Here is a 20,590-nt window from a genome sequence, read left to right as displayed (position 1 = left end):
ATGATGATCATCAAATCCTGCATATTTGTTAAATTCCCCTCATTTCCCTGCCACATGATCAACTAACCAATGTAGCACGCATACACCTAGTATCTATCTGGTATCCCGAAAATGTCAGTGCAGAGTAGGCAAACAAAAACCAAAAATAAAACCCTGATCATGGATCCAGTTTGTGGGGAAGCCAAGGATTACCACTCTTGAAGCCAGATGGGATGTTGCTGTCATTTTTCACAGCAGAAACAGCCCAATTGTAACCCCATTGTGGGACAAGAAGTCTTAGCTTGTGATATGGATCATTAACTGATTTGATTGTGGAGTGGTTCCTTTACAAAGTAAACCTAACTGTGGAGCCTAGCTTTATTATCCTCATCAAGTCAAGTGGGAGATTCATGATTGGTAGGACTGAGAACAGAGATTAACTGATATAATCTGTCACAGCCTGTAGTGTGGCAGGTAATTTTAGACTTTGGTTTTGATGGCCTGAATTTTTGGTGAGTGGGGCAATACTTTTATATCACCAATGGAGGAGGTCCTTTTAAGTGATATCCTGCACTTCTGAAACAAATTGGTGGCCTGAAGCACCACTGAAAGCATGGGTGCAGCCCAGTAGAATCTAGCAGGTCACCACTGATGGATCTATGGAAAAATTTTGTGGAACTGTGTAAGAATATGGTGGGCATGGGCTTTCAGGTAGGCATGGCATCAATGGTGAAAGCACTGCTTTGGACCCCACTTTGTGAGAAAGGAGGGATACAAATTGAATGAATGAATGAATGAATGAAGCCCTGTTCTTTGTGAAGGATGGGATTAGGAGAGATCAGCTAAGATCTAGAAACTTATCACACATACTTCTGCCCCCGATCTGGACATGGCCAGGGGATGCTTGTGACCAAGTGTAAACACATTTTATCACATACCACACTGTCCTCTAGGCGGTCCCATGCTATTGCTCAGCACCAGGCTGTTCCCATTCAGGGCTCAGGTGAGTGATTTTGCTCCACCAGAAAGCTTTCTGTCGGGCCAAAATCACACACCTGAGCCCTGAATGGGAATGGCCTAGCTCCAGGTGATAGCATGGAACTGCCTTGAGGACAGTGCAGTGTGCGATAAAATGTGTTTACACTTGGCCACACGCATCCCCTCCCCATGTCCAGATCGGGGGCAGAAGTGTGTGCAATTAGTTTCCTGGTCGTGATGCCTCTGGTCTGAGGATGGAGGTGTGCAATATCACCCGATTTGAAAAAAAAAATCCCAAAGTTTCAGTCTGCTCTGGGACTGGCTGGAAGCCTGGGTGATAATCTCCTTCCTCTCACCCTCACCATCAATCTTGCTTTCCCCATTTCCTTGCTGCTGATCTCACTTTCCCCCATCCGACTGTCAATCTTGCTTCCCCTGCCCGCAATCTCACTTTTCCCCACCTCCTGCCACTGGACTTCTCTTCCCCTGCCCCGCACTGCCCTGCCCCCTGATCTCACTTCCCCCCACCTCCTTTGCCAATCTTCCTTTCATCCACCCTGCTACTTGAACTCTCTTCCCCTTGGCCCCCCACTGTTGACCTCTCTTTCTTTGATCCCCACTGCCTACTATTGTTTTCCCTCATCCCCCAATTTCACTTTCCTCTGCCACCCCGCCACTTTATCTCACTTCCTCACTCCTCCCCACTGATCTGCATGCCATAAATAGGGCAATAATGGGGAGAAAGTGGAAGTGGGGCAGCGTGGATACTGGTGCACAACACAGTGCAGCCCATATCAGTATTGAAGCAGAAGTACAATAAAGATTGCTTCAGTACTGTTATGTTTCCGTATTGTTAGGAAGTTTCTAATTAAGGGAATTTCTAGTTAACTCAAATTGCTGAGAGGGAGGGGTAACAACACCCTCACAAGACTGTATCCCTTATTGTATACCAAAGGAGCAAATAATCCCTTAAGAGATGATGCGGAGACAGGCTTTTCCAATTAAAGTCCAAATGTTTATTAAAAGGGGAACACACAAATACCACAATGAGCACATACATACACACACATGCATACAAGAGACTCAATGAAAGTAAAGGTGGGAGAGTAGAAAAGATTATGAGGCAGAACTATGGGTGATACTCACTTCTGAAGGCTTCTTCAGGAGTCCAGTGTTGAAATGGATGATGGATAAGACATGGCCGCCGGAATGTGTGTGTGTGTGTGGGGGGGTGTTGGCCGAGGGAGCTAAAAATCAAAGTCCATTCTGGCGTGGAGCCAAGCTGTATTCCGAAAATTGCACACCTGAGTGAGCAAATCTAGGGGTTCTTGTAGGCAAAATCTAGTCTCTTGTGATGAGCTTAGTGGATTGGCCAAAGCCTAGACAAAAGTGTTTGATTGCCTGGGCTTTGTTAAGCCAAGGTGTAGGGTAGCCTGGTCAATGCAGATGAGTCTGACACGATTAGGGGAGAGAAACAGGTAAATGGGTGGGTCATTGATTTGATCACCGACCCATTAAGTGTGAGACTGAGAACAAACAGTCAGCATTGTGTTAGTTTTGGAAGTGATGGCTCCCTCATTAGCAACTCTCAAGCTACCTTTGGGGGATTTCCATGTGTATTGTTTCTAGGGACTCTGCCTTCTCTCTTGCAAGTTGCCTACCTGGTCTCCTCACTTTGGAGAAATGGCGATTCCACTAGGAGGTCAGTTTGAGGTCAGAGTAAACTCCACACTCTAAAATTTTATAAAAATGCAGTTGTACTAACAGTATGTTTCAAAAATATGATTGCTGCACTGTAGAAACCTCATGTGATAATCTGCATACAGTTGCAACAACTATTGTGTTAGCTCTAGAAGAGTACACAGAAATCTCTTGGTAGTATGATACACAGTAAGTGTTAAAATAGAGTCATAGTGGATCTGCAAACCTCAAGGCACTGGTACTCAAGGAATAATAAAAAATAAATATAATCCATGTGAAACAATTCACAAAATGTGTTCTCGCACAGTTAGGTTTGCTGCAATAAACCTCTAGGTTTATCTCTTCTAAAATGTTGACATCCGCTTCTGAAGCAAAGGCATGCTGGGTTAGTGAATTCACTGGTAATTCAAAGCATGAATAGACAATGAGAAGCGCCAGTTTTGCTTTGTTTCTCTGAATGGATAAGATATTTGAGTATACAAGTATGAGTAAGTACAAGGTCAGGGGGAAAAATGGGAAAGAATGACAAATATGGGGCAATAAATGGGATAATGCAGGTTATGTTGAGGATGTGGATCAAGGACATGCAGATGTAAGTTCAGCTTTGCTGGATGCAAGTGACAATGTCATAGTAGGGATAATTTGCCATGAAACATACAGCCTTTGGGGTGGGGGTGGTTCAGTTTTATTATAGAAAAACATACACGGAGTAGGCAAAGTGTTGCTTTCCAGATGTTGATCCCATCAGCCCTGGTTAGCCTTAACCAATGGTGAGGAATAATAGGAGCTGCAGTCCAACAGTTTTTTATTCATCCCTGCAATGGATTATTTGGGTGCAAGTGGTAGAAGCCCACACAACATCAGAGAATCCCATTTTTCTCTCCCTTGACCTTGGCAGGATTCAACCCCTCTCCAACCTTCCCAACTCCACCACCCAGAAAGAAATTCACTTCAACTGAATCTCACATGTCTGCCATTTAAATGTTATCTCCTCCTTCTTCTGGATTTCTTTAAAAGCGGGGGGGGGGGGGGGGGAAGAAAGAAATAGAAAGTGATTAGACCCTTCCTTCCTTCCTTCCTTAAAAAGCATTTCCCAGTGTAAAATAGGCCTATGGAGGGACAAACTAAGCATTCAATTATATCTCATTTACCATTTGGAGGTTCAAGGGGTGTCAGAAAGATGGGAGGGGTTCCACATGGATTACATGTGGCCAGGTGCTGCACTTTGTCTTCCTCTGGTTTGCAAAGTCAGTTTACATCAGGTTTATGATGTGCCGTAAAGCTATTAGCAAAGAAGGCATTCTTTTCTGCACAAGAAAAAAAAAAGAAGAAGAAGAAGCTGAGAATGTGAGTCATGAACAGGTTAATATGAAACACTGGGAAAAAAATAATCAAGAAGGTATTATGAGTGGTTTGTGAAGCATGAAGATGGAGTCTGGAATTATAATGAGGCTGTACCTGGAGCTGGGTACAAAAGCACTGGCTTAGAAATAATTGCTGGTTTACATTTGGACTCTTTTGGTTCTGCTGCTGGTGCTTCTGCTACTGCTACCTAATAGTAATACCTAATACTGATGCTAATACTAATAGATAAGAACAGTTTCATTAATAAAATATTGGATGCTTCTTTTTTATTTTGAAAAATGCAATATTTACTTCATATTTCATCTGTTCTCAGAAATGCTCACATTACTCTTTTCCCCATCCTACCATATATCATGTAATCTCATTTTATCTACTATTTCACCAAGTGGATTTGGTGGATCTCCAGATATTGAACTGTGACTCTGGCATTGCTCACTCCTTCCTTCCTTCCTTCCTTCCTTCCTTCCTTCCTTCCTTCTTTCTTTCTTGCAGTCATGTTTATTTCGTTGCAATTTGCCATGAAACTGGTTTGAGTTTATGAGGACTACTGGAGAATTGATTCGGTTCAAATGTCTTTCTAAAATAATTATATAGACACATAGCCTTATTTGTATATAGGAGCATTAAATAGCTCTTATGCTATGATGTACCACATAACATGGCTTTGTAAACTTTCCCAAAAAGAAATTAATGGAAATCTCCCTTCTGGACTGGGGAGAGCAGCGAGACTTGCATCCCTCTCAAAAGGATGTTGCATCAAGCTTCCTATACAATTGAACTTTCTCAGGAATTATTGATTAGAAGCATACTAAAGGATCCAGCAATAAGAAATACAGTATTGTTGTTTAGAACTTCCACAAACAATAAAGGCAGTATATAGTCTGTTCATTGTACACTTCCTTGGGAGGAAGCTGACTGGATACTTGAAGGAAACTTCTAAGTATATTTTGTGCCTTTAAGCCTCTTCAGACACACTGATGCAAACTGGCAGTGAAAGTTTACACTTTCAGATCCACGTCCTTGAATATGCACTGAGGGGCCACCTCCGCTATTTACAATGACTTGTGTGCCTGGCGGTGCACCCCATTCAAGCTTATGGGGCTTGAATAAGTGTGAGCCTCCACTTTCACGGGGGGTGCGTACGTCTGGAACGGATCCCCCACAAAAATGGAGGGCCAACTGTATTGTCATACTGTAGTTCTACACGAATAGATAACAGAGTTTTTTTATCACATATATTTGTTCAGCCTTGTTCCTTATATATCATCTTGCCCACCTATCTTTTTAATGCCTTCATATGTAATATTTTGTGTTTTAGGAGATTACTACATGTGGTGTTTAAACAATAATTATAGTAATAAAATAGTGCTTTTGGTGATAATTGTCATACAATGTCGCCTCCAACACATTGCTGATGTGTTTCCCAGGTTAGGATGTCCCTTTTCACTGATGGGAGAAACCATTGAGAGCTCCCCATCACATGGCAGTCCTGGGATTCCTCAAGTGCAAAATGTTGCTGCTGTGGCAGTTCTGAGATCGATGTCACAGTCTCCTCCTCTCCCCCATCCCCATTCCCCCTTGCTAATCCCAAGCAGCCTGATTCACTTTTTAAAAATGTCTTTTTAAACAAACAAACAAACAAACAAACAAACAAACACATAAATTGCATTTTTAGAACAGTGGGATTGTGTTTTAAAAAGTAACAAAATAAAATTAAACTAAAGGATTCTTGGATAGGACATAGGACAGGGGAGTGAAGTTAAGGGTAGTGGCTTTCCTCTCTGGGGTGTTACCATGTGTGGGAGGGTGGGGCTCCAGGGGGTGGGGCCAAAATGCCTCACCCTCTTCCTCCCTGCCCAGCATTGCTTTACTCACAAGTAAAGCAGTGCCAGGCAGGGAGGTGGGGTGCGCTGGGCCCTCTTCCCCCATGCCTGGTGCCATTTTACCCACGAGTAAAACGGCGCACAGTAGGGAGGTGGGGGGCACTTGGCTGGTGTCATCCCCCATCTGTGGTGTCACCCGGAGTGGTCCGCACCCCCGCACCCCTCTAGTGATGCTACTAAGGCAGAGTGCAATGGCAGCAGAAATATCAATTATGCAGAAGACAACATTGTCATCCAGAAATTGAGTGTAATCTGTTTTGAACAGTGGAAGCTCTCTTCAGTTTACATAATAGTTGTCCATTTCCTCAAGGAACAGTATTATCAGATTACTTGGCAATTAGGCTAGTCACTAAAAGAAATCTCAGTAACATAAGTCAAATGTATTTTAATGATTATGCAGTTCTGGCTGCTTGAAAATATACATAGGATTCTTACTCTGAAGAAGGGGAATAACACCTTACTTTTATTTAAAGCTGAGTGGCAAATGTCAGGGGTTGTGAGCCTGGATCCTGAAAGCTACATCCTGCTCCTGCACTCTCTACTCTGCCCTGCCTCCACATCCTTGGATTTTCACATATGCAAAGCGATTTGCTAAGCAATTAGCAAATGTATGAACTGAACTTTGGACCAAATTATAAATTCAAAGGATGCCAGCTGGAATTTCTTGGATGTCCACAGGGTTGCCATGGGTCGAAATCGACTCGAGGGCAGTTAGCAACAAAACATCAACAACCAGGTGTCACCCAGTGGACAGATATAACATCCCATCTTTAGTTTGCATTCTTCTTATGCATGTTTTTTAAAAATATTTATTTCCATTTTTAACACTATAAAAACACTTTTTGCAGAAAACCACATGTAATACCAAGGAAAGAACAGTGAACTCCAGCTTTGAGTAAAGACTTGTACAGCATTTGTGATGACTGTTGTAAAATGCTGATGACAGTACAGTTGCCTGAACATTTAGCACAAGAGTGTTTTGATTCTACAGTGCTCCCATTTAGCTTAATCTTTTAAAATCTTCTGCACAAACCTAATCTCAGTATAGGATGGCAGTTCAGTTAAAATTAGAAATGGGGCAAAAAAAATCTGAATATTTGAAAAATGGTTTTTAAAAGTGTTTCTTGAGTGTCAGGAAACTGACAAAGAGAATCCTGGACTGATGAGAATCTTGCAGTTGAAACGTATTCCATGTAAAATTCTGGCAAAAATCCCAGAAATCATTTTCTGCATGGGAAACAGTATTTTCTGTGCAGAAAACAATACTTTTTGTGCAAAAATGTTATATTTTATGTAGAAAATGACAACAACAACAGCAACATTGTCTTTGCAGCAGGAAGAAAATTGCTAAAATTACTCATTGCTGCCTTCAAGGATGAAACGGCAAAGAATTATATCACTAGTTGAGATCCCAGTGTGGCTGATATCTAAGCCAGGGGTAGGCAACCTTTTGGAGCCGGGGGCCGGGTTGGTGTCCCTCAGACAAGTCGGGGGGCCAAAGCCGGGGGGTGGAGCTTCCACCCTCTGGGGTGGAGCTTCCACCCTCTGGGGCGGAGCCACTCTCTGGGGCGGAGCCTAAACTGAAGCCCTGCAAGGAGGAGGAGGCGTGTGCCCGCTCTCTCCTCCTCGGTCCCTTTCTGGGCAAACACCCCCAACCTGCATTCCAAAACACACACAACAGCACAGTTGTGCATTTCACATGGCTTTACGTAACATGGCCTCTTGCATATTTCAGAGGCTTATTCCATAACCAAACCCCTTGGGTTTAACATGGCTATGCATATTGAACATGTCAAGGTGGTTTCACCGTTCTTGGACCAAGTGTACTTCTCAGAAGTGTGTACTTGGTCAAGGGACTTTGGTTTTTCTTCACTGCGCATGAGTTTGTAAAAATCACAGCAACTTACATTGGCCTTGCCTCAGAGGCTTTCTGATATCAATATCACCATTAAAGAACCAAAAACACACAGAAAAGGCACTTTGGAAAGTCACACTCTCTTGGCTTCAGAAACAGTGCGTGCATGCCTCTCAAGCTGACTCATATCATTATCATTATCATCATCATCATCAACATCATCATCATCACCACACTATCATTGTCAAAGCAAGGGAGACTTGTTAGCATTAAAAGCACACAAAACATACTTTGCAAGGTCACACTCTCTCAGCTTCAGAAACAGTAGTTGCATGCTTCTCAAGCTGACTCATCATCATCACCACCACACTATCATTGTCAAAGCAAGGGAGACTTGTTAGCATTAAAAGCACACAAAACACACTTTGCAAGGTCACACTCTCTCAGCTTCTGAAACAGTAGTTGCATGCTTCTCAAGCTGACTCATCATCATCACCACCACACTATCATTGTCAAAGCAAGGGAGACTTGTTAGCATTAAAAGCACACAAAACACACTTTGCAAGGTCACACTCTCTCAGCTTCTGAAACAGTAGTTGCATGCTTCTCAAGCTGACTCATCATCATCATCACCACCACACTATCATTGTCAAAGCAAGGGAGACTTGTTAGCATTAAAAGCACACAAAACACACTTTGCAAGGTCACACTCTCTCAGCTTCTGAAACAGTAGTTGCATGCTTCTCAAGCTGACTCATCATCATCACCACCACACTATCATTGTCAAAGCAAGGGAGACTTGTTAGCATTAAAAGCACACAAAACACACTTTGCAAGGTCACACTCTCTCAGCTTCTGAAACAGTAGTTGCATGCTTCTCAAGCTGACTCATCATCACCACCACCACACTATCATTGTCAAAGCAAGGGAGACTTGTTAGCATTAAAAGCACACAAAACACACTTTGCAAGGTCACACTCTCTTGGCTTCAGAAACAGTGCCTCCATGCCTCTCAAGCTGTCTTATATCATCATTATCATCACACTATCATTGTCAAAGCAGGGAGACTTGTTAGCAATTAAAAATAATGCAAAATAAAACAACAACAAAACCCCCCCTGTGGCCTCTGGCCACTCACCACCTTCTCCTCTTCCTCCTCCTGCTGCCCCCATCTCCTCTTCCTCCTCCTGCTCTTCTCCCTCCTCTTCCTCCTCCTGCTCTTCCCCCTCCTCTTCCCCCTCCTGCTCTTCCCCCTCCTCTTCCTCCTCCTGCTGCCCCCATCTCCTCTTCCTCCTCCTGCTCTTCCCCCTCCTCTTCCTCCTCCTGCTGCCCCCATCTCCTCTTCCTCCTGCTGCTGCCTCCTCCTGCTCTTCCTCCCTCCTCTTCCTCCTGCTGCTGCCCCATCTCCTCTTCCTCCTCTTCCTCCTCCTGCTGCCGCCTCCTGCTCTTCTTCTCTCCTCTTCCTCCTCCTCCTCCTCCTCTTCTTTCTTCTCCTCCCCCTCCTCCATGCACCGCACGGCCTGGGGGCAGGACGGAGGAGACAGAGGAGGAGGTGGGCAGCGCGGGGCTGCGCGGAGCCCCGCGGGGAGGCGGGGATGGCCGTGCAGGGCCGCGCGGAGCCCCGCGGGGAGCCAGGGAGGGCCGCGCGGGGCTGCGTGGAGCCCTCTGGGGAGGCGGGGAGGGCTGCGCGGGGCCGCGCAGAGCCCCGCAGGGAGGCGGGGAGGGCCGCGCGGGGCCGTGCAGAGCCCCGCGGGGAGGCGGGGAGGGCCGTGCCGGTCTTCATCCTTTGCCTCCTCCACCCCAGGCTGTGCGGCCCTCCTCTTCCTCCTCCGCTGCCATTTTGGTTTTTAAAATGGCGGCGAAGTCTCGCGCGACCTTTCCCGTCCTGGGAAAGGTCACGCGAGACTTCGGCCGCCATTTTGAAAAATAAAATGGCGCCCGGAGCGGCGCGGAAACGGCGGCAATCGGCGGCAGGACTGCGCGGGGGCCGGCAGAAAGGCCTCGGCGGGCCGGATCCGGCCCGCGGGCCGTAGGTTGCCGACCCCTGATCTAAGCCATAGCAAAAGGACCTTTGCAGTACCCCCTCTGCCTTAGTCTTCAAAACTGACCACAGTATTTAAAATAAGTTGCTGCAACAAGGTGAATGTCTACCAGGTCACTGAACACACCTTGTAGATCATCTGTAAATAAGTTATTGCTGAATTGCTTCTGCCCTAAGGTTGTGTTAATATAATACGTTCAACCACTTTTCCTCTGGGGAGCATTTAAAGATCTTCAGTGTGTTATAATGTTCTTCACACTATCATTTGGGAAGATTTTCACACCTTGAGTTCACATCATGTATGTGTCACTTGTGAGTTTCCTATCCTACAGAGAAATTCTACTTATGCACGCTAAAAGGCTTCCATTTGCTAGCAAATGATGACAGACACGCCATAAAGCCACATTTAAATTGCAATTGTCTCATTAAAATTATCATCCAAATTTGCTTTTAGAACCAACTGACACTAAATATGGCACTGCTTTACTTCTTAAATGTATGAGTTCCATTTTCTATGCTTTTTTTTTACAAGAGTGGCTAAAGATATGCTAGACAAGATAAAAAGAAATTAGTAAACACTATTACAATAATTTAAAAAACAGTACAAGGCCAATAAAACTAGTAGAACTGCAGTAGCAGATCAGCTGCTTAGAAACACAGAGCTCAGAAAACATACTCTTTTGGAATACAATTACATGCTGGTTGGGGGATTCTGGGAGCTGTAGACTGGCATTCAGTATTGCAGTTATGGATTTGTAACATAGATCTGTAACTGCTCTGTATCCAGTGAGATGATGTAGTCTTACTGTAGTACTATGTAAATGCCACTTCTGCCCACCTCAAGAATCAGCAGCCAGATCAGGTGATGGACATCTTTTCAGCTTCTGAATGGAGCACAAAGTAGACAAGGACCTCTCCCCTTCCAGTAAGCAAGGCTACCACATTCAGAAACTTGTTGCAAGTCCTTTTTGCAGCTTCACTTGCTGGAAGGAGGGGAGTGGTAACATCCTCCTCCTCCTTGCACCCTACTTGGAAACTGAATGCAAATCTTTCACTCAATCTGGCTAATGCCTTTTAAGGTGAGTGTGGAGTGGGTCAAACCAGGAGATGCTACTTAAGTATGCAAATATGACTGAGGGTGCATCTATACTGTAGAAATAATACAGTTTGACACCACTTTATGTCCTGTAGCTCCAGGGAGTCCTGAGATTTGTAGTTTTACAAGGTCTTTAGTCTTCTCTGTTAAAGACTGTTAGTGCTTCGCAAAACTACAAATCCCAGGATTCTGTAGGATGGAGCCATGGCAATTAAAGTGGCATCAAACTACATCATTTCTACTGTGTAGATGCATTCCAAGTAGCCAGTGTAGAATATCAGCACATGTCTTTATGGAAAACAACAACACTTTCAAGTAGCATCGAACAATGCTTCTTAAGTGGTATGCCTGGCAGACTTTCCCCACAAATGTACGAGGGACCACAACTCTTGTCACATAGACTACAATCATTACTTTCTTTGCTGGAAACTTGTCATGGAGTGGCAGAAGATGATGCACAGGACAGCACCACTCCACACCCCACAATTTTGAGTATCACTGCTACAGAAAATTTGAAAAGATTTCCTTGACAGTGGAAGATACACAATGAAACAGCCAGCTAGAATTCAGACACCACATCTGAGATTCATGTCTTTGTCACTTTTACTAATGTAAGAGTGTGCAGAGGTGCATCTGGGAAACAGCACTCTCAAACTTATGCTATGATGTGCCAGTATTTGAGAGGGGCTTACTGCAGTAAACAGGCAACTACTGCCATTCCTCCCCATAGGAATCTGTCTGAGTTTTAAGACTAATTTCTGTCTTTCCACCTCCAAAAATATAATAAATAATATAATAATACTAATGCTTCTCCCCGACCATTTGGGCTGGGGAGGAGATTTTGCTGGCCTCTCATTAGAGACCAGCATGTTAAAGGAAAAGAGCATGCTCTGCTGGCTGTTGGGAGAGGAGGGGAAGGGGTTTAGCTTGCTTGGGGCTTCCCTGCCCAAACTCCTCTCACTTGGCTTCAAACGCTGGAGCAGGAAGGAGGTCTGAGATGCCTGTTCCTGCCCAGCACTCCTTTGGCCAGCCTTGGAGAAGAGGGGCCTGAAAGCCGGCTTGATTCAGGATAATCCAGCAGGAAGCCAGCTGGCCTGATTCTGGGAAGCCCTTGGCTGGACAAGAGATCTCTGGAGGCTAAGTGATGGGGCTGGGAAGGGGGCTTGGGTCCTTCTTCACAGCAGCCCTCAGTTGGGCCTCTGGGGGAATAAGAGAATATCCCCTTCAAGTTCTGTGCCTGCTACCTTCCTCCCCCTGTTAATAGTTTCAGTAGCAGCCATTTGGTTTGAGGCTTGGAAGCCATTTTGTATTGGCAGCCATTTCATATAGCTGCCTTGCAGCCTTGTTGTGGGAAGAAGGCCTGGGGCTCAGTGAGGAGGGTCCTTCCACTGCAGAGGGCTCCAACTTTACATAACAATCCTCAATCAGACCTATTCCACTGATACCTTAAAGGACTCAGATCCTGTCTGATGTTGGGAGCTAAGCAGTGTCTGCCTTGGTTAATATTTGGGTGGGAGACCACCAGTAAATACCAAATGCTGCAGGCTATATTTCAGAGGAAAGAAGTGGCAATGCCACCTCTGAGTCTTATTTTAGGCTAAAACTGTTCATGCTAAGCTGGGTTTGCCCAGATGGTTTTGGGAGGGGAGGGTGTCCATAAACACAAGAGCAGCTGGTGCTTCATTCAGTGCTGGCTGCCTCCCTTGCTGCTGAGAAGTGTGGCAGCCATTTTCTATTGGCAGCCATTTTCTATAGCTGCATTTGCAGCCTTCTTCTGGGGAGGCCTGTGGCTCAGTGAGGGTGCTTTGCATCTCCAGGGGGCCCTAGTTTGGCATAACAATCTCTAATCAGTCATTCAATCTTTCTTTATTAATGTTTAAGCCAAAGGCCATTCGCATGATAAAATATAAAACCAATAACAGCAATTCAGAATTATAAAATATTCCATCGAATAGCATCAAATAGCATCCAGATTTAATACATAATATACTTCCAATCAATTAAATAAAACAACTTTAAAAGAAAAAAAAAAAAAAGAAAAAAAAAAGAAAAACCACTTCAAGGTTTGGATAAGATCATCCACCTAAGAATCATTAAAAACATTTTTTAAAAAAAACAAAAACAGCTTCAAAGTTTAGATAAAGTCATCCCCCTGACAATCAACTGCAATGTCTGCTATTACCCTTGCCCGAATTTTGTTTGCTGCTGAAGCAAACAATGAAACCTTATAAGTTACCTTAGAATCAATATCAGACAAGAGATAAAAAATCTTTTCAGAAATGGTATTAGACTGTAAATTGGACAGAATAGATCCCATAAATTTTGTTCTTGGACCAGTATATAGTGAGCAAGAAAACAAATAATGAGGCAAATCCTCGATTTCTGGGGCTCCACAAATACATAAACGGGAATCCTTAGGTGTATGTGAATATCTACCGTCAATCATGGCTGAGGGCATTGTTTGGAAGCGAAGAGCTGTAAAAGCCTGTCTAAGCTTTAGAAATGTAAGATTCCCTAGATACATAGCCATCTGATGGTCCAATTTATATAATCTAAACCAATTGGAAAATTTCGAATTATTAATAGCCACCCTATCCAGGTTCACATCATGGTTAAAAATATATTCACGGAGCTTCTCTCTTGAATTCAAACTAGAAGAATTTTCAGTTAGAGCAGGATATAATTCAAGCAGCCTCTGATGTCTTGAGCTCCAGACTTTACAGGTTGATAAATATTGAAAACACAACTTAGGAAAAACCTTAAGCGTAGAATCTTTAACAGATCTCCAATAATTAAGTAAAGTAAAGTAAATGCGAGCTCTAATGGAAGGCAGGCCAACCTCAGCCCGGACCAAGGCTGCGGGCGTGCCAGGTGGAAGTAGGAGCAATTTCCTGAGAAACATATTCTGGATGGCCTCCAGTTTGACCATTTGGGAATCATCCCAGCCCCACACGGCAGCACCATAAAGAATCTGGGTTATAACTTTACTCTGATATATTTTGACAGTAGGTGCAACTAGATGACCCCCTGCCTGATTATAGAATCTAAGGATTGCTCCAATTGATCTCACAGCTACTGCTCTACTAGCTTCTATATGGGACTTCCAAGAGAGGTTTTCTGTGAAATGAATGCCGAGATACTTAAATTCTCTGCATTGTTCAATCTGATGACCGTTAATAGAACAACGAAAATCAGAGTGTCTTTTCCCAAAAACCATTACCTTAGTTTTATTATAGTTGATAACAAGCTTTTCCTTGGAGCAAAATGCCTCTAGCTTGGAAAGTAACCTTCTCAGACCTATACGTGTAAGTGAAATTAGAACCATGTCATCAGCATATAACAGAATAGAGATCTTTTTTGGTCCAAGTGTAGGTGGAAAAAATTCTGGGCCAGAAAGTGCTGGAATGATGTCATTCAAATATAGATTAAAAAGTGTTGGTGCCAAGAGGCATCCTTGTTTAACTCCTTTATTTGTAGGAATAGGATCAGTTAGTGAACCAGAGGTACCAACTCTTATCCTTGCTGTTGTATTGGTATAAAGTTCCTTAATCAAAAACAATAAGCGGTTGTCTATATTAGTATTGGCCAATTTATGCCATAACAAGTTTCTATCAATTGAATCAAAGGCTGCTGCTAGATCAATAAAGGCAACAAACAGATGTTTTGTAGGGCCTTCCTAATCAGTCATTTGGGAATAAAAGTTTCCATGCTAAGCTGGTGTTTAATTCATTCTATAACAGCATTCAGTGCTGGCTACCCTCCCTTGCTGATTTGGTTGAGGCTCAGTAGCCATTTTGTATTGGCAGCCAGTTTATATAACTGCATTCCCAGACTTGTTTGGGGAGGTCTCTGGCTCAGTTGCGGGTGTCAAACAACTATAGAGGGCCACAGATTGCCATAACAATCTCTAATCAGTCATTTTGGAATAAAGTTTTCATGCTAAGCCAGGTTGGCCTGGACATTTTTTGGGAGGGAGTCTGCAAATAAATGCAAGGGCAGCTGGTGCTTAATTCCCTTTATAACAGCATTCTGTGCTGGCTACCCTCCATTACTATCAGTGTGGCAGCCATTTTTTATCATTATTATTTCCCCAGCCATTGATTATTGTCACATTGTCAGCCTTGTTGAGAGGATGTCTGTGCTTCTACAGGGGGTGTCATACAATTTCAGGGGACCCCAGTTCCACATGTCAAGTGTTAATGAGCCATTTTCAAATTAATTTTTATGCTAAGCTGGGTCCAGTATGGATGATATTTGGAGGGGAGTCCACCGTTAAATACAAGGATGGCTGGTGATACAAACGTATACATTCATTAATGTTGGGATGGGTGATATATTATGCAATTCAAGTTTGTTCTGTTCAGTATGGCCTTTGTTTTTTGGAGCACATCCTTATAATAGGAACTATCATTTACTCAGTTAAAGTAATTGCTAATAGCTCCAAAGAAAGGAATAGAGGGAGAAGGGCCCTGCCCCCAAAGAGGAGGATAGTGATAAAGATATTCATTGGGATTCAGTGCTATCCAGGTTGCAGGCTTTGGAATCTGAGAGGGTGGAATATGTTCCAAATGCATCTTCTGGGCATATGTCAGCTGTGATGTTGGAACAAAAGAGATTATTTAACAAAGTTTGCTCTCGTCTTACTCCCCTTGAGCAGTTACAAGCCCAAGATGAGGGTTCTTCGCAGTCAATGTGTCAGGAGGCTTCCAGAGGGTCAGCGAACTACAGTGGATGGTAATGTTTCAGACATTTCACCAGGTGAGGAACTTGAGCAACAGTTTCTTTCATCACTGGTCACTTGACCACGGGGTCCAGGCCAGTTGCAGGCTGTATCACAGCCTAACCCCATACCTGGGACTTCCCTGGCTACAGGGGTGCCATCTTCCCCTTCTGCTAGGCCTACACAAGGTGAGCGCTTGCATAGTGGACATCTGGTCCAGAAAACGCCTATTTTGTCTTCCTTTCATGGTTCAGGACCAACAAGCCAACAACAAAAACTGTTATGCTGGGAGTTTGGCTCACAGGGTGTCTGTAACCGAAAGCCCTGTAGGTTTAAGCATGAATGTTCATTGTGTGGAGGGAAAGAATCCTTTAATAACTGCACCCTGATAAGGGGACAAATGGGACATAAGGACCAAGATACGAGAAAGGTAGGTGGCCCTGCCACCCCTGCTACAAAAGGGACCTAGCTCATTAGATGCTGATACCTTCTCTATCTGGCTGAAACGTTATCCCATCAGAGAGGCTGCATTGTTCTTGTTAAAAGGTTTTACTTATGGTTTGAAGATCCCCCTTTTTGTGATATTTCGTCCCCCTTTCTGGCTCCTAACTTAAAATTAGTTAGGCAAATGGGAGACCTGGTATATAAATGATAATCAAGGAAGTTTCCGAAGATAGGTTGATTGGACTCTTCCAGGAACCTCCTGTTCCAGACCTGTGGGTCTCTCCATTGGGATAGTCCCTAAGAAGACACTGGGGAAATTCCAGCTTTGACATCATCTTTCTTTTACCAAGAGAGACTGTGTTAAGGATGCCATTCCACACCAATTGGCTACTGTTAAATATATCTCTTTGGCACTTCCATGAGGGAAGTCAACAAATACGGATTGAAAGCAGAGTTGGCAAAATGTGATATTCAGCTTTTCTCCTGTTGCCAGTTCACCCAGGCAAATTTGATTGGTTAGGTTTTAGTTTTGGTGGTACATTTTATATGGATCTGACACTTCCTATGGGGTGCTGAATGTCTTGTTCAAATTTTCAAATGTTTAGCACATTTTTGAAATGGGTGTTTAAGACCAAATTGGGCTTAAAAGGGGTTATACATTATTTAGATGATTTCCTGTTCATGGGGGCATCTAGCTCTGGACAGTGTCTCCAATTACTACAGTGTTTTGAAACATTAGCTGGAGAGTTGGGTGTTCCTTTCTCACCAAAGTAAGACAGAGGGCCATGCCAATAGCTTACCTTCCTAGGTAAAATTATAGATATGGTTAACCAATGCTGGTAGAGGGTCAACTGCTTTGCTTCCCTTAGAAAGGCAACACTAAGGGAATTTCAAGAGCTCATTGGCCACTTTAATTTCAACTTTAGGGTTGTGGCCCCAGGTAGGGCCTTCTTAAGATGTCTCTGTGATGCCTTTGGTGGGATTTCACACCCTTACCATAGGACAAGGTTGATGCAAACTATCCACCATTTGATCTATTCTTAGATAAGTTCAGTGGTATAACCATTTGGAGAGAAGTTAAGAAGCTAGATGCCCAGCTACATATTTTCTGATAATACAGGTTCAATAGGCTTTCTAGTCCACTTTTTGAAAAGATGGTATGCCCACAGGTGGCCTGTGCAATAATTAGAATCAGATATTACTTTAGACTTAACATTCTTGCAATTGTTCCCCATTTTAGTTGTCGTACATTTATGGACAAGCGAGTTGGCCAACTCTGGTGTGACAACATGGTGTTTGTACAAGTAGTGAGTTCACTGACCTCTAGATCACATAAAGTCATGAGATTAAAATGTGCATTCACATTGCATTGCTTGTCGCATAACATTCTCTTCGCAGCTTCCTGATTCTATTTCTTATAATAATAATAATAATAATAATATTTATTTGTATACCGCCCTCTGGCAAACCAATTTCTTGTATGCAGATGGAGCGATTCAGGCAACTAGCTCCAGAGGTGGCAGATTCTCTACACCAGAGGTGGCAAATTCTCTACATCTGATGCTAACGGACATATGGAATATTGGCAGGGAAAATTAGTTCTGGCTTTGGGATTGTCATTGATGCCTGCATCAAAGAAAACCTGTGTTGGGGCGGCCAATGAATTTATGACAGTCCAAAGATGCTCAGGGTTGGCTGACCGGTACCCTGTGTCTGTTATACATTTCTTACAGTTTTGTGTGTCCTTACATGATAAAGGATTAACAGTTTTGTCTAGACAGAACAGGCTTTCGGCTATAACCTTTTGGCTACAGCCATGGTACTCCAAGTGATTTTAGGATACATAAGCTACTGGAATGATGGTACAGGGAAGCTATAATAACTAAGGACCCACACAAGCTTCTGTCACCCAATATTTTAAAGGGTCTCAGTGTTATTTGGCCATCTCTATCCACTTCCTCTTATAAGGCAATGCTTTTCCATGCAGCCGCACTAAATGCCTTTTTTGGCATGCTGAGGATAAGCGAGCTAGTGGTAGCTTCAAGACAAGATTTCTCCAATAAGGCCCTGTTATTTCAAGATGTTACTCTATCCGAGCAGTCTATTTTCCTTTTTATCCATTCCTCCAAATCAGACCAGGCAAAAAATGACAAGGTGCTGCAACTACTATCATTCAGTGATAAATAGCTCTGTCCTGTTAGAGCTTTAGACAAATTCCTATAAGTTAAAGGACATACCCCTGGCCCTTTGTTATGCTATTTGGATGGGCTACCAATCACCAGGTTCCAGTTTTGTTCAGTTCCAGCAAGAATATTAAATTGTTTATGCCTTAACGGAGTTGTATTTGCCACATACTCCTTTTGTATAGGGGCTGCATCTACAGTGGCTGCCTTGGGCGTACATCAACGAGATATGCAGAGGATCGGTCGATGAAATCTCAGGTCTATGGGTCATGTTTGCGACCTCTGACTTATTGATGGTGTTTTTGTATGATCTGTTTCAGATGCAGTACACCCTGTGATGAGACACCATGTGTGGATCTGCGGACACATCATGGTGTTCTGTGTGGTCCGCCAAGCCAGGAGGTGCCATTTTGGAAGCCAGCTGGGGCTATCAGATAAGGCCATTGTTGAATGGAAAGAAAAACGTGTCCTGTGGTGGCACGGGCTACTGTCTTTGGCGAAGGCCAGTTTCTGCTCCCTCTTGTTTTGGAGATACATTTGGGAGGCAATGATTTGGTTTTGTTCAATGGCAGGGCCCTTCTTTGTCAAGCCATTCATGACATGCGGTGCATTCATGAGAGATGGCATTTTGTTATGCTGTTAGAGTCGGCAAAGCTGCCACACCGAGTTTGGGGCGGTGGAGGTGATCCACGCCTTTACAATAGGGCCTGTAAAAGGGCCAACAATAAGATCTGCAAGGCTATGACTGGAGGACTGGGTTTCTACCTGGTTCACGATGATATCATGTTGCTTAAGCCTGAGCTCTACTGAAGGGATGGCATCCACGTTTTTGAAGTGGGGAACCAGCTCTTTCTTCGAGATCTGCAAGCAGGGGTTTTGGCTGTTTGGCCAGCCTTGTGGGGGATAGGGGCTAAGCCGATGCTTGCCCCTTATCTGTGGCATAGGCGGGGGGAGATAGATGTTTCGGTGAACACCTCGGCACCCTCCTAAAGGGTGAAGCTAGGTCTCTGGAAATCACGTTTAGGTCTTGCGAGTAAACATGAAGGGAAAGAGACTTGCCTTGGGGCTGGCTTGAGATTTAAACCCTCACTTAAGTCTGGCGAGTTAAGTGGGGGAGTCTTGGGTTGGCCTTCCGGATGCCGGCCGGGGAGCAACCCAAAGTATGGATTGCCCTTGGGGCACAGGTGTTTTCGCCCTTTGGAAGCTGGGGAATTGGTCTTGGAGCAGACCATCTGCCAGCTGTTCCTACACAAGGTTCTCCCCCCTGGTTTTTTGCAGTTCTCGAAGAAATAAGTTTAAATAAGTTGAGTTAAATAAAGTTGCCCATTTTATAACCCAGTTCTCTGTGTCTGGTCTCATTATTAATGAGTTGGTCAGCAATACAGTGCACCCGCATTATACACCTCTTTCAGCATACACTGAAAGCCGCACGGGGACGAAGGGGCGGTGCATCCCATAGGGATTAATGGGGTCTGTGCCTGTGACGTGCATGCACTGCCATGCCGCCATGCCAACGAGTGCACGAGCCCTGTTCATTTAAATGGGGTTCGAGCATAGGCAATTTTTGTTTTACGCAGGGGAGTCCAGAACAGATCCTCTGCATAAATAAAGGGTGCACTGTAAATGATTTATTTATAGCTCACCCAATCATGAGGAATCTGGGTGGGTTACAACAATAAAAATACATTAAAAATACAATAAAATACAAAATTAATCCCTTCCCAACCCAATTATAAAACTACAGTATAAGATAACCACAATTTAAAGACACTAAAACACAACAGGATAAAAATTGGGGAAAATTGGGTAGATAGAGAGACATTGATCACGATCGTGTCATATTCGTATTCGGGGAGAGGAAACTAGTTTGGAAAGGCCTGCGGAAGAGATCCATCTTAAGGGCCTTCTTAAAGGCTGTAAGAGTGGAAATGTGGCAGATCTCCTCTGGCAGGTCATTCCATAACTTTGGAGCAGTGGTGGAAAGGCCTTCTGGGTAACTGAAGTTAGCCTGGATCTTAATGTGTGGGAAGTGAATGGATGCAAGAGACACACTCTTTTTAGCTATTGTGTCAACACTGAGCCTCTACAATGGCTTCCTGAACATATCAATTTTCCTCTGTTTTTGGAAGTCAAACAGCTTTAGTCCTGGTTAATCTTTGGATGGGAGATTAACCAAGGTATATAAGAGATCTCCAGATAGAAACTGTGTAGGGGTACTGCCAATCAGAAGATTCAGTATTGGGCTAAGTGGACCAATGGGCTGATTCAATATACACATTAGAAATCCCCAGAATGCTTGCACAGGAACTACATTTCCTCTAGGTATTATTCTAATGAATTATGGG

Source organism: Sceloporus occidentalis, unplaced genomic scaffold, assembly GCF_023333645.1.
Source record: "Sceloporus occidentalis isolate IW3139 unplaced genomic scaffold, rSceOcc1.0.p SCAF_4, whole genome shotgun sequence".
NCBI classification, from domain to species: domain Eukaryota; kingdom Metazoa; phylum Chordata; class Lepidosauria; order Squamata; family Phrynosomatidae; genus Sceloporus; species Sceloporus occidentalis.
The sequence above is the reverse complement of the archived record's forward strand: the minus strand, read 5'-3'. Positions refer to the sequence as shown.